At 39.6% G+C, this 15,140-nt stretch overlaps 1 non-coding gene across 1 annotated transcript; it reads left to right on the plus strand.

Moving 5' to 3' along the window:
- The first annotated feature begins 7,850 nt into the window (after nucleotides 1-7,850).
- Nucleotides 7,851-7,957, plus strand: LOC133833626 (small nucleolar RNA R71). The gene has a single exon (XR_009892996.1). It is a non-coding gene; the product is annotated as a small nucleolar RNA R71 (small nucleolar RNA).
- The last annotated feature ends 7,183 nt before the right edge of the window (nucleotides 7,958-15,140 follow it).

Genomic DNA, 15,140 nt, shown 5'->3' on the forward strand with positions numbered 1-15,140 from the left:
CAACAACACAAGTTTTGGAATCAATATGACTTTTAAGGTTCATAACATTGTGGCTTAAGTAACGGTAGTTGAAAAGACATTTAAGCATCATTATACCATAAGCACATCAAAAACCAATCAAATCAACCATCTTGAATTTAATAATCATCCCCCAATTCACCAATTTTCCAAAAATTGAGAAATCACAAAATAATACTCCAACATCACTTTATTTAATTATTTATCACTCTTTTTTTTCGAATGGTATACATAAATTAGTGATGTTGCAAGAACTTTTACATTTCTCTCAATCATTAAAATACATCATTTATCCACATCTCGACAGTTTCACCCAATACAATTCTTTCCCCTAAACTTATTTCTAAGCTTATGGCATAATTCAAGGACAAGGGAAAATAATAATGGGTGCATTTTTGGCTTAATAGTGTGGTTAAACAATTAATCAAGCAAGTCAAGGCACAAAGAGGCAAACTAAGGATAAAATAATATCAATAACCTTGAAAGGCTCAAGCGTTCCAACAAAATTGCCTAGATCATTTTCTAACACACATGTCATCAAGGATTTCGTCTCAAAAGATAAGCAATGCTTCCTATTCCACAATTCATTCCTCATACTCAAGTAAAACATGTATAACATATGCTAATTACTCACATTTACACAACATATTAAAATTTCCAAGAAGCATTAAAATTAATCCAAAGAGTGATCAAAGCAAGCACACGGCTATTCATACAATCTCTATTTCACAAGTGATGACAAACGACATTAATAAAGAAATTTCATCGGCTTAACTTTTCGACATAAAAGACCCAACTTAAATTAAAACATTAAACTAAAATAAAAATAAAAACAAAGTAAAAATGATAAGCCCCTCCTCCAAACTTAAATTTCACAATGTCCCCAATGTGACATGAAGACCATGGATAGAAAACTTACCTCAAAAGACACACCACATCAGTATGGCGGTGGTGGTGGTGGTGGGTTGTATGGGTGAAACTATGGTGGAGGGGTGAAATAGTGTTCATCCACAGAACTCATCCTCCACCTAGTTACAAAAGCATTCAATTCTTCCACATGAACACGCCTATACTCATTCTGTGTACCATCCAATCATTGTAATGTTGATGTTTCACTTGATGCGCATGGATTAAATACTGATTTTGGCAGATGATATGATCCAGTCGATCATGCGTGCACTGAGTGTGCTCATCAATAGGCCCACAAGGTGCCAAATGTGATGTGGGGTTACTGGGACCTGCGCCATCTGCTCCCTCCTCGTCCACAGGGTCAGTGTCATCTGCTTCATCGGCCCTTCGACGCTTATAATGCTGCCCAGGTGGTGGTGGAACAAGAGAGGCTGGAGGAAAGGAAGCAAATAAAGTTTGATTAATCAGCCCCATGAGCTTCTGAACCAGATCATTTGCAAAGATCGGTACATCATAAGTGTCACACAAGGTAGAGATAAAAGTGCCATGGGCAACGCTAGAAGTGGTGTTGAACTTACTGATATTGTGGATGCTATAACGAATGACTCGGCATTAACTATCATCTTCTTCATGATAGCATTCACCAACAAACAATGCTCTCTATCAATAGTAGATAGGTGAGAAGTAGGCAACATGCTGGAACTAACAAAATAAGCCCAAGCCTTGGCAAGCGGATTAAGTTGCCACCGGTACATGTCTTTGGCCTTGCCATGCTGATAATTAAAACGAGCCCCCTCCATACTCAAAGCTTTAGCCACTACATTATAGTCTAGCTTGCTAAAGTGAGCCAATTTCCAATGCTCATCATTGAGTGCAGACAAAGTAGGGAGGTGTAGCAATGAATTAAATGAATAGATTTCAGTAGAAACCTTTTTACCACGAATAAAGTTTTGTTGTTCTGCATCAAGATAAGGGAAATTGGCATAAAAATCAAACATCTGTGAATAATTTGCCATGCCAACACGGGTGGAGTTTTAGAAAACACCCCAATTTCTTCTCACTATCTCAACCCAAATGAGATCATAGGAGGGATTATCTTCAAATGATTCCTCTTTAAACTTAAACCCTCTCTCCCTAACCACAAATTTCTAATGAATTTTTTTGAACATATTGGCCACCTGCTTATTGGAAAATAAATTAGTATCATAATCAGTAGGAGGTGGTGGTGGCGGGTTTTGGCCTCAGGATGTGGAAGCATCCTTTTTATTGGGAGCTCGGCGTAGGTTTCTTTTAGGTCTAGGGGCCATAATAATTCTTAAACAATCACTAAACATCCCATGTTCCTAAAACAATTAGGGCAACACCTCTCCTTGATTTCCCACTCCCCAAAATCACCAAATCACAATGAACAAGCAACCCAACCACTTACACCAGACAAAACCACTCAATTTCTCAATAAAAATTCTCAAAACAGTCCAAATCATCAAATTTGTTCCAAGTTTCCAATAAGAAATCACTAAAAGGGAGATGTGGCACTTACTTGAATGTGAAAACTTCATACATTGTCTTCTTCTTTTTTTCTTCTTGCCAAGTCAAACACTCAAAATGAGAAAATGAGTTATGAGAGAATGAAGGGAAAGGAGGTTAAGGCTGGTGTTTACGGTGAGAAGGAGAATAAAATGAAGAAAAAGGGTAACAAAATGGGGGATTTAACCCTTTCTGCGCAATACGGGTCGCGACCCTAGTCTTTCAATGTCGCAGCCCGCCTAAAAAATCTGGAAATTCTGAGGAGTCAGGGCCGCGGCTCTACCCTATCCATGCTGCAGCCCGCATCAAATATCTGGGCATCCTCGATTCCTCATGCCGCGGCTCATCCTATCCATGCCGCGGCTCATCCTATCCATGCCGCGGCCCGCCTACACTTGGATAAACTCTTTGCGCCTCTATAAGGAGCCATGCCGCGACCCTATAAGGCTGTGCCACCGCCCTTAAGGAATTTTTTTTTTCGTTTTTCACGCTTTCCTCGATTCAATAAGTACAATAATAAACAAAATATTCATAATTTACAAGTGCAAAAATTTAAACCTAAACTTTTGTTCCAACTAGACTAAAAAAAATAAAGAAAGCAATAAAAATATATGGGATGCCTCTCATGAGCGCTGTCGTTAACGTCATTTAGTCAAACATTGAACTCCTCTTCACAAGGGGCTTCAAGAGGATTACTGACTTTGCTTGATCAAATGCACTGCCCACATATGGCTTCAACCTTTGTCTGTTCACCTTAAAAGGAAATCCATTCTTTCCTTGCACTTCCACTGAGCCATATGGAAACACTCGCACAACAGTAAAAGGACCTGACCACCGGGACTTCAATTTTCCAGGAAACAATCTCAGCCTTCAATTAAAAAGAAGTACCTGCTGCCCAGGTTGAAACTCTTTTCGGACTAAGTTCTTGTCATGCCAAGCTTTGGTGCGTTCCTTATAGATTTTTGTATTTTCGTATGCCTCATTACGAAATTCATCAAGCTCATTTTGTTGCAAAACTCTACTCTCACTAGCAGCATTCCAATCAAAGTTTAACTTTTTCATTGCCCAATATGCCTTGTGCTCTAACTCAACTAGAAGATGACAAGCTTTTCCAAAAAATAAGCGATATGGACACATACCTATCGGTATTTTAAATGCGGTCCTGTAAGCCCATAGTGCATCATCTAACTTCTTTGACCAGTTTTTCCTTGAACTATCCACAGTCTTTTCAAGGATACTTTTCACCTCCCTGTTTGAAATTTCAACTTGGCCATATATTTGAGGGTGATATGGCAATGTAGTGCAGTGGTATACACCATAGCAAGCTAAAAAAGCATCAAGTTGTTTGTTGACAAAATGACTCCCTTCATCGCTAATGAGAGCTCAAGGTGTACCAAAATGAGTGAAAATATGTTTATGGAGAAAGTTCAACACAGTTTTTCCGTCATTGGTCTTCGTAGCAGCAGCTTCCACACATTTTGACACATAATCAACTGCTAGCAGGATATACTCATTATTGTAAGATGGTGGAAATGGACCCATGAAGTCAATGCCCCAAACATGAAAAAGCTCAACTTCCAAAATCACATTGAGGGGCATCTCATTTCTCCTTGAGATATTACCAGTGCGCTGACACCGATCACAATCCTTCACAAACGAATTAGCATCTTTAAATAGGGTTGGCCAATAGAAACCATTTCGCAATACCTTAGTTGCTGTTCTTGTGGCTCCAAAATGCCCACCACATTGTAAATTGTGGCAGTGGGCAAGAATAGAATGCATTTCATCCTCAGGTACACAACGGCGAATGATTTCATCAACACAATGCTTATAGAGAATAGGCTCTTCCCAATAGTAATGCTTCACCTCAAGGTAAAATTTCTTCAATTGTTGCCTCGTCATCTCAGGAGGCACAACCTTTGCAACAAGGAAATTCACAACATCAGCAAACCAAAGCACAACAGGATTTTCACTCACCCCAAATAATTGTTCATCTGGAAAGAAATCATTAATCTGCACAACTTTCTCATTCTGACTCTTTTCTATTTCAAGTCTCTACAAGTGATCAGCTACAAGGTTTTTAGTACCCTTTTTATCACGAATCTTCATATCAAACTCTTGTAGCAATAGAACCCATCTAATTAAGCAAGGCTTTGCATCTTTCTTAGTCATCAAGTACTTGATATCAGAGTGATCAGTATACCCAATCACCTTATTACCAATCAGATAAGGTCTGAACTTGTCAAAAGCAAACACTATGGCTAGCAACTCTTTTTTTGTTGTGGCGTAATTCAATTGTGCATCATTGAGAGTTCTACTAGCATAGTAAATGGAGCAAAATACCTTGTCAATACACTGCCCCAAAACTGCACCCACAGCATAATTACTAGTGTCACACATCAGTTCGAATGGTAAGTCCCAGTTTGGAGCAACAACTATAGGTGCAGATATCAGCTTCTCCTTGAGTACCTTGAAAGCATGAAGGCACTCCTCATTGAAATCAAAAACCACACCATTCATCAATAATGAAGAGAGAGTCTTAGATACTTTAGAAAAATATTTGATAAATCTTCGATAAAACCCTACGTGGCCAAGGAAACTTTTTACACCTTTCACTGACACCGGAGGTGGTAATTTCTCAATTGTTGCAATTTTTGCTTTATCTACCTCAATACCATCTCTAGAGATCTTGTGCCCCAGAACAATTCCTTCTTTTACCATAAAATGGCATTTTTCCCAATTTAACACCAGATTTTCTTTTTCACATCGGTTCAATACATTCTCCAAATTACCCAAACATATAACAAATGAAAAATTGAAAACAGAAAAATCATCCATGAAAATTTCAATGCTCCTTTCCACCATATCCGAAAAAATAGCCATCATGCATCTTTGAAATGTTGCTGGAGCATTACATAGTCCGAATGGCATTCTCCTGAAAGCAAATGTGCCATAGAGACATGTAAATGTTGTTTTCTCTTTGTTCTCCTATGCAATAGCAATCTGATAGTACCCTGAATACCCATCCAAGAAACAGTAGTAGCTATGGCCTACTAATCTATCAAGCATTTGTTCAAAGAAAGGCAAAGGAAAATGGTCTTTCCTTGTAGCCTTGTTGAGCTTGTGGTAATCAATACAAATCCTCCACCCCGTCACAGTTCTAGTTGGAATGAGTTCATTGTCTTCATTCTTCACCACGGTCATACCACCCTTCTTCGGTACCACTTGCACTGGACTCACCCATGAACTATCAGAAATTGGATAGATCACCCCGACGTCCAACCATTTAAGGATTTGCTCAAGTACAACCTCCTTCATAGTTGGGTTGAGTCTTCTTTGATCCTTTATACATTGTTTGCTATCTTCCTCCAATAAAATTTTATGCATTACTGTTGAAGGACTTGTTCCTCTAATATCCGCAAATGTCCACCCAATGGCCAATTTATGATCCCGTAAAACCCTCAACAATTTCTCCAATTCAGTTTTTGAGGGGTCATCTAAAACAATTACATGTAAAGTCTCCTTCTCTCCCAAGTATGCATAACACAAATGATCCGAAAGAGCCTTTAATTCCAATTGCAGTTGCTGCTGAATAGATGTTAATGGTCATTCTGGTCCCTCCGCCAACTCTTCAAACTTCTTCTTGTACAGTTGGTAAGAGTTAATCCAATTTACATATTCTCTCATCTCAGCATCATCATCTTCCTCAACACCTATCAACATCACCTCTAAAGCATCACTACTCACCCTTCTTTTTTAAACTGCTTTATCTATCACATCCACACTATAACAACTATCACTAGCAGTCGGATACATCATTGCCTTGACGACATTGAATACCACCCCATCTCCTTGAACTATGAGTTTAAGCTCTCCCTTTTAAACATCATTGAAAGCTTGGCCTGTGGCTAGAATGGTCTTCCAAGAATAATAGGTACATATGTATCCTTCTCCATGTCAAGAACGATATAGTCAGCGGGAAAAATAAACTTATCCACCTTCACAATAATATCTTAAACGATACCTCGTGGACGCTTCACCGATCAATCTACTAATTGTAGAGTAACTGTTGTTGGTCTTGCCTCACCCAAACCAAGTCTTCTGAACACAGATAAGGGCATCAGATTAATACTCACCCCTAAATCACACAAGGCATGCTTACACTCAAATTTTCCAATTGTACAAGGTATAGTAAAGCTCCCTGGATCTCTCAACTTTTGGGGCAGCTTCCTGTGCAACATAGCACTACATTCTTCAGTGAGCACCACAGTTTCATAATCTTCCATCTTTTTTTTCTTAGAAAAAATCTCTTTAATGAATTTTACATAATTGGGCATCTGCTCCAAAGCCTCATCAAAAGGAATATTGATATGCAGCTTTTTGAACACCTCTAAAAACTTAGAAAACTGTTTATCAAGAGTAGTTTTTCTAAGCCTCTGAGGATATGGAATTCAGGCAGGCTGGCTGGTCAACAACTGGAGGAATCTTCTCTGTACTCTTGTGATTTTCAGTGACCCCTTGCTCTACTATATCAGACTTTTCACCCAAATCTTCATTCTAAACCACTAATTGTTGTACACTAGACTGCTCAATTTGTTTACCACTCCTCAGAGTAATTGCCTGAACTTGCTTCTTAGGATTAACTTCAGTGTTACTACACAAGTTTCCCTGTGGCCTATTATTCATCATATTAGCCAACTACCCCACTTGTGTTTCAAGATTTCTGATAGAAGATTTGGTCTCAATCATAAACTCAGTTTGAGTGTTGTTAAGAGTCAATAATGCAGCTTCTAATTCATTAGGCCTGTCTGGTGGAGCTTGTGGCCTAGGCTGTTGTGATGAAGAGGCTTGAGTCATTGGTTGTTGAGACATATTTTGTTGAAACTGACCCTGAAACTGAGGTTGCTGGCCCTAATTGTTTCTCCAAGAAAAATTGGGATGATTTCTCCACCAAGGATTGTAAGTGTTGGAGAATGGATTGTTGAATGTCCTCTGAAAATTTCCCAAAGCTTGAACCTGAGCTTGGTCCATAGGAATGTTATTATTACTACTAGCAGGACACTGATCAAAAGAGTGAAAACCACCACAAATTTCACACCTAGTTGCCATCTGAATCGCATTAGCAGACACAGTATTCTGCTGCAATTGTTTTGTCAATGAGGCCACTTGTGCTGTCAGAGCAGTAATTGCATCAAGTTCATGTACCCAGCTACCTTTCTAACCCCAGATGATCTCTCATCAAACCACTGATGATTTTTTGTGGCCATGTCCTCTAACAGTTTATAAGCTTTGCTGGCACTCTTACTCATGAATGCCCCACCAATTACAGCATCAATAACTGTTCTCGTTGTACCACACAGCCCTTGTAAAAATTGTGGACCAGCATCCACTTTTCTATACCATGATGGGGACATTTCCTCAATAGCTCCTTGAAATTCTCCCAAGCATCATATAATGACTCCCTATCCATCTGATAGAAGTTATTAATTTCTCCCCTCAATTTAGCAGCCTTCGAGGGAAGGAAAAACTTAGCCAAGAATTTCTGAGCAAGGTCTTGCCACGTCTTAATAGAGTTTGCCTGTAGCAAATTAAGCCAACTCTTAGCTCTCTCCCGCGGAGAAAATGGGAAGAGTCTCAACCTTATAGCATCATCACTGACCTCATTGTATTTGAAAGTATCAAACAACTCCAAGAAATTCGCCAAGTGCATATGAGGGTCTTCAGAAGGCAAACCACCAAATTGGACAGTGGACTGCACCATTTGCAAGATCGTCGGCTTAATCTCAAAATTATTGGGCTCCACAGCCGGCGGTCTTATACAGTTCTGTACTCCCGTTACAATGGGCAGTACATAGTCTCTCAGTCTCCTTGCAGGAGGATTTTGAGCTTGATCTTGAATAACCTCGGAAACCTCATTATTCCCATCATTTTGTGCCATCTCCACAGTCTAACGAGCCAACCTCTTATTTCTTTGGTTTTGTTTGCAAGCCTTCTCAATCTTTGGATTAATTAGAACAAGACTACCTGCCCCTCTTCTGCTACACATATAACAAAATTGCCTAAAATTGACAAAGAAACGCAGCTGAAACAAATTAGAAACAAGAAGAAAAAAAAACCTAATTAGAAATAAAATTAATTAGACTGATATTGATAGTTTTCAGTCCCCAGCAACGGTGTCAAAAACTTGTTGCGAAATTGTAGCTACACAAGTGCACGTATCACAATTTAATAATAATCTTGGTAAAACCAAGTATCATCCTCAAGGACTGAATCACCAATTACCAGTCAATTAATCTTTTGTTTCTATTTGGTCAATTAAACTTTGATTCTTGTAAAAAGGCAGAAGAAAATATAAATTGCAGAAACAATAATTAAGAACTCAATAAAAATAATAAGTAATAGCAAAGCCTTGAACTTAAATAATGAGAGGGCAATTAGGGCATTTAATCTCATCAACTATCCTCCCTATTAATCCATAATACAAATTACCAATTTTTTCTTCTTTCTTCTTATTTCAATTAACAAGTTGACAAAAGTAGTTTATAATCATACTATGAATTATAAACTCAACCGAAGTGAAAATTTCCTATATTTCTATGGTAAATTTAATCACAAAGACAACGTTAATCACAACAACTTAAAAGATAGTTACATAATTAATCTAGATACTCTCGTTCCAAATTATAATTGTGTCCTGAACAACCAAAGCAAATTCAAATTGCACTTCTCAGATTTTGATTCAAAAACATAAAGATAATGACTATAGATGGCCAATCAATAATCAATCACAAGCACAAATTGTAAGGAACTAAAAAAGAAGATGAAGAAGAAATGATAATTGCATTAATTCATAATAAGGATTCAAGTGATTCAATTAACAGCCCTAAATAGAAAATTAGTTCATAATTGTCATTCTAATCACAAAGAAATTCAAGAACAACATAAAGAAATAGATGAATAACAAACAATTGAGAATCCTCCTTGAGTGTTCTCCAAGCTTTTCAGCCACCAAAACTATCTCTCACTATTCCTCTCTAGCCCTCTTCGGTTTCCCCTTTTCTCCTTTATAAAACCTTTTTTTTTTGTTTTTAAAAGTGGCAGGTCGCGGCCCTACTTACACCTTGTTGTGGCCCGTGCCCTAACTTTCTAAGAATTTGCACCTCTAGGCCGCGGCCCTCCAATAGCATGTCACGGCCCGTGTCCTTGTTTTCTAGGATTTAGCTTTGCAAAGATGCGGCCCTCCAAAGCCATGCCATGGCCTGAGTCTAGACTCTGAAACAATATTTCTATGAAGAATATGACCGCGACTCTTAATTTCTCAAGCCGCGGTCCTTAAGGAATTCTTAAATTCATGCATTTTTAAACACGAAAAATCAGCAATGCCTTCAAATCATGTCGAGATCCATCCTTTATTGAAAACAACACTGAAACTTAGGTTTTTCTTCTCTTTTTGAACCAATTTCCTCAAAGTATTCAACTCTTCCTTTTTATTCGCTAAAACTGTAAAACAAATCAACAAATGCGTAAAACCGCACTAAATGAAATAAAAACAACATAAAAGACTACCTAAAACACCACCTAACCATGACATAAATTAGACTCAACACTCACCCGGCCTTGAGTTGAGTTGAGAGCTTAGGTGGTGATGTGTACGTATGCGGCTGCTTGACCACCACGGCCAAGGTGTTTCTCAGAGGAACTTGGGGTTAACCCTATTTTTTCCACTTAGGTTGGCGATTTGTAACTTTTATACTGTAATGATCATTTTGGATTGTAAATAACTTGTAAACGTTTTTATGGGCCCATGTACAGTTTTATGTTTTAAATAAAATATATCTATTCCTTTTGAATCGAGATTTTTCACCTTAGCCTATTAATGACACCTAGATTCATGTTTATAACCTAATGACTCATTTAGCAAGTTAAGCACTATTTAAAGTCCACAGTAACGTTCTTGGAGTAACCAGGGCATTACAACTTGGTATCAGAGCATGGTAAGGTTTAGGGTTCTTGTAGACTGGTTGGGCATGTACACTCGCCACTGAAGACAAGCTCGACTCATTTTTTGGTAACTATTTATGTGGTTATATGTTTAACTGCTTAAATAGAATATAAATGCTTTACCTGCTTACATGAGATACATTGATAAGGTTGGGCCTTGACTACTGCATCATAAGTAAGAACGTGCTTATTAGTATTACTAATCATTGAATTATTAACTGATAAGTGTTAAATGCTAAATGCTATGATCATGTATCAATTTGTTTATTTGTATGATTGTGGAACATGGAGGAATATCTGCTTGTTCTTGGATGGTGAAGCGGCAATAGGTTTAGTTAAAACTACCTAACTGGCCGCATTGACTATTGCAGCAAGGTTTAAGTTGATCATATGATTCCAAGACAGACAGATTCATTAGTTGGCCAGGATGATCAAGGCCAGAATAGCAGACAGGGTCAAGAGAATGACCAGAATCAGATTCCACAGTCAGTTCCTGAAGACTGGCATCAGTTACTGGTTGATTTACAGGCCAGAGTTTTGAGGCAGCAAGAAGAAATCCACCTCCTGAGACAATAACATGTTCCTGCGGGGAACGTTTTACCTAAGGCACCACCTGCAACAGTGCCAACAGTTGAGCAACCATTAAAGGCTAGAAGCAAATGGGAACCTCTTTATGAAAGGCTCAGGAATCAACAACCTCTTGTTTTTTAGGGTAGTGCAAATTCGGCTAAGGCAGAGCAGTGGATGAACATGATTACCACCATCCTTGACTTTATGAAGGTGTCTGGTAATGAGAGGGTGGCCTGTGCCACATACATGTTTCGGGAGGATGCCTGAATTTGGTGGGAAGTGATATCCCAAACCAGAAACATCAATGCTCTGAGTTGGGAAGAGTTTCAAACTCAGTTTAATGAGACATATTATAATGATGCCATCAGGACTACAAAGGTTGAAGAGTTCAGCAGATTACTTCAGGGGAGTTTGTCAGTGACTGAATATGCTCTGAAGTTTGACAGATTGGCAAAGTTTTTCATGGAGCTAGTGCCCACTGATGGGACCAAAAGGGAGAGGTTTCTCCAGGGGCAACAACCTAGATCAGCACGGGATGTTCGTATCACCAATGTGGCTGGAGTTACTACTTATGCACAGGTGGTTGAGAAGGCACTCACAGCTGAGAGTGCAGAGAACAAGATCTGGCGGGACAATGCAGCCAAAAGAGATTTGAGGAGGACAGGTCCTCCATTTGTGGGTTCAGGTAGGGGCGGAGGCCCCAGTGATCAGAAGAGGAAGGGTCTTGATACCTTCCCAGCTCCAGGTCCTTATAGGCGACCACGTGGTATTTCAATGGGCCGCCAGGGTAGCGCTGAAGCCTGGAGGACTTATCCAGAGTGCCCTAGGTGCAAGAGACGTCATTTGGGGGAATGTAGGGCAAAGGATTGCTTCTTATGTGGGGCAGTGGGACATCTCAAGAAATATTTCCCAAAAGCAAGAAAGGAAGAACCCAGAAAGACGGTCATCTCGGCCCCAACACAAGTGTTTGCATTGACTCAAGCAGAAGTTGAGGCTTCACCCTCAGTAGTTACAAGTCAGCTTTTTAGTGCTAGAACCTCTTAGACTGTTTTGATTGATTCTGGTGCTACACATTCTTTTGTTGCTAGTAGAATTATTGATAGACTGTGTAAACCATATGATTATTATGCTGTGGGGTTCGAGGCCTTGTTACCCACTGGGAAGTTAGTAGTATCCATGAAATGGGTAAGATCTTTGCCAGTGACAGTGGAGGGCAGAGAGTTGTCAATGGATTTGATAGATTTGGTGATGACTGACTTTGACATGATTCTGGGTATGGATTGGTTAGTGAAGTATGGGGCAACCATAGATTGCAGAAGGAAGATGGTAACCTTTGAACCTGAAGGTGAGGATCCTTTTATGTTTGTTGGTACTGTGCATGGACCCATTATACCCATGATATCTGTTTTAAGGGCTAGAGATCTATTGCAAGGAGGTTGCATAGGATTCTTAGCCAATGTGGTTGACACCACTCAGGTCATGCCAGTGAGACCATAGGAGACAAGACTAGTATGTGAGTTTCTGGATGTGTTTCCAGAAGATTTACCAAGGTTGCTACCACACAAAGAGATTGAATTTGTGATAGAACTGGCACAAGGGACGAAGCTAGTGTCTAGAGCACCTTACAGAATGGCCCCCGCAGAGTTAAAAGAATTGAAAGTACAGTTGTAGGAGCTGTTATATTTGGGTTTTATTAGACCTAGTTTCTCACCTTGGGGTGCACTAGTTCTGTTTGTGAAGAAGAAAGATGGTTCTCTGAGGATGTGTATTGATTACAGAGAGCTGAATAAGTTAACAATTAAGAACAAGTATCCTTTTCCAAGGATAGATGATCTGTTTGATCAGTTGCAAGGAAAAAAAGTATTCTCAACGATAGACCTTAGATCTGGTTATCATCAGCTGAGGGTCAAGGAGGGAGATATACTGAAGACTGCTTTTCGCACTAGATATGGGCATTATGAGTTCTTAGTCATGTATTTCTTATTGACTAATGCCCAGGCTGCTTGCATGGATTTGATGAATAGGGTGTTCAAGGATTATTTGGACCAGTTTGTGATCGTCTTCATCGATGATATTTTGGTTTATTCTCAGTCAGAGTCAGAACATGAGCAGCATCTGAGGTTGAATCTATAAAGACTAAGGGAACACATATTGTTTGCAAAGTTTAAAAAGTGTGAATTCTGGTTATCTCAGGTAACTTTCCTTGGGAACATTATTAGTAAGGAGGGGATTAAAGTGGATCCAGCTAAGATTGAGGCGGTGAGAGATTGGTCAAGGGCAAAGAGTGCTTCAAAAGTTAGAAGTTTCCTTGGATTGACAAGTTATTATAGACGTTTTGTGGAAGGGTTCTTAAATATTGCTACTTCATTAACTAAGCTGACACACACGAATCAGAAGTTTGCGTGGTCAGACAGATGTGAGAACAGCTTCCAGGAATTGAAGCAGAGGTTGATTACAGCTCCAGTTGTGAGTCTTCCAACAAATCAGGAGAAGTTTGTGATATACTGTGATGCCTCACATCAGGGTTTGGGTTGTGTTCTGATGCAGTCAAGGAAGGTGATTGCTTATGCCTCACGTCAGCTGAAAGAATATGAACAAAGGTACCCCACTCATGATTTAGAGTTGGCGACTGTAATCTTTGCATTAAAGGCATGGAGGCATTACCTTTATGGGGAGAAGTGTGAGATTTATACTGACCATAAGAGCATGAAGTACTTCTTCACACAGAAAGACCTGAATATGAGACAAAGGTGTTGGTTGGAGTTAGTAAAAGATTATGATTGTGAGATCTTGTACCATCAAAGAAAGACCACATGGTAACTGATGCTTTCAGCTAGAAGGTTCCGGGACAGATTTATAGTGTGAGGCTGGTAGCCAGAGAGTTAGCAAAAGATATGACCAGAGCTGGTATAGAGTTGCTGGTGGGCCAGTTGGCCAATATTATGCGATAGTCTATACTAATGGAAAAAATCAAGGAGGGTTAGTTGGGTGATCCACAGCTGATCAAGATTAGAGAGGATGTTTTGGCTGGAGTATCCAAAGATTAAACAGTGTCTGAGATGGGCTTATTGAGATACAAAGGTCGGATATGTGTTCTGTTAGACACTGCTTTGAGACGGGAGATTCTGGATGAATCTCATACTGCTCCTTATTCTTTGCATCCTGGCACCAAGAAGATGTATAGGATGTGAGATCACTATATTGGTGGCATGGGGTGAAGAAGGATGTAGTGGAGTATGTGGCTAAGTTCTTAACATGTCAACATGTCAAGGCTAAGCATCAGAGGCAGGCAGGGTTATTGCAGCCTCTGGATATCCTTGAGTGGAAATGGGAAGACATCACGATGGATTTTGTGGTGGGGTTACCCAAGACTGTTGGTCAACATGATTCAGTATGGGTTATAGTGGATCGCTATACCAAGTTAGCTCACTTCTTACCAGTGAGAACTACTTATACAGTTGACCAGTACGTAGATCTCTATGTGAGAGAGATCATGCATCTCCATGGAGCACCGAGGTCGATCGTGTCACATTCGGGACCCCACTTTCACTTCCAAGTTCTAGGGAAGCCTATAGAGGGACATGGGAACACAGTTGAAGTTTAGTACTGCTTATCATCCTTAGACAGATGAACAATCTGAGAAGACGATCAAGATATTAGAGGACATGCTACAAGCATGTGTGCTGGACTTTGGTGGGTCCTAGCGTAAGTATCTACCTTTGATAGAGTTTTCCTACAACAACAGTTATCAATCTACCATTGGGGTGGCACCTTATGAGATGGTATGGTAGGAAATGCAGATCTCCCATTCATTGGGATGAAATAGGACTGTTGACGGTGAGAACTCGTCAACGAAGTTAAGTTGGAAAAATTATCAAATCAAGATCACTGATCGGAAAACTGTAAAAACTTGAACAATAACTCAAGAACAATGATAGAACAGTAATGGAGAATTCAGTCTTTCATTCACACTCAAACCTCTGATACAGTAAAATTTCCAACAACCTTTCAGGTGGCCTTGGAATTCATTTTATAGTAGGCTCTAATGGCCTTAGGTACATAGTGGTCTAGGGGACCAAGTGGTACAAACGTACTGTATTAGGGGAGTGGCTTCA

This window comes from Humulus lupulus, chromosome 4 (genome assembly GCF_963169125.1).
Source record: "Humulus lupulus chromosome 4, drHumLupu1.1, whole genome shotgun sequence".
Lineage (NCBI taxonomy): Eukaryota > Viridiplantae > Streptophyta > Magnoliopsida > Rosales > Cannabaceae > Humulus > Humulus lupulus.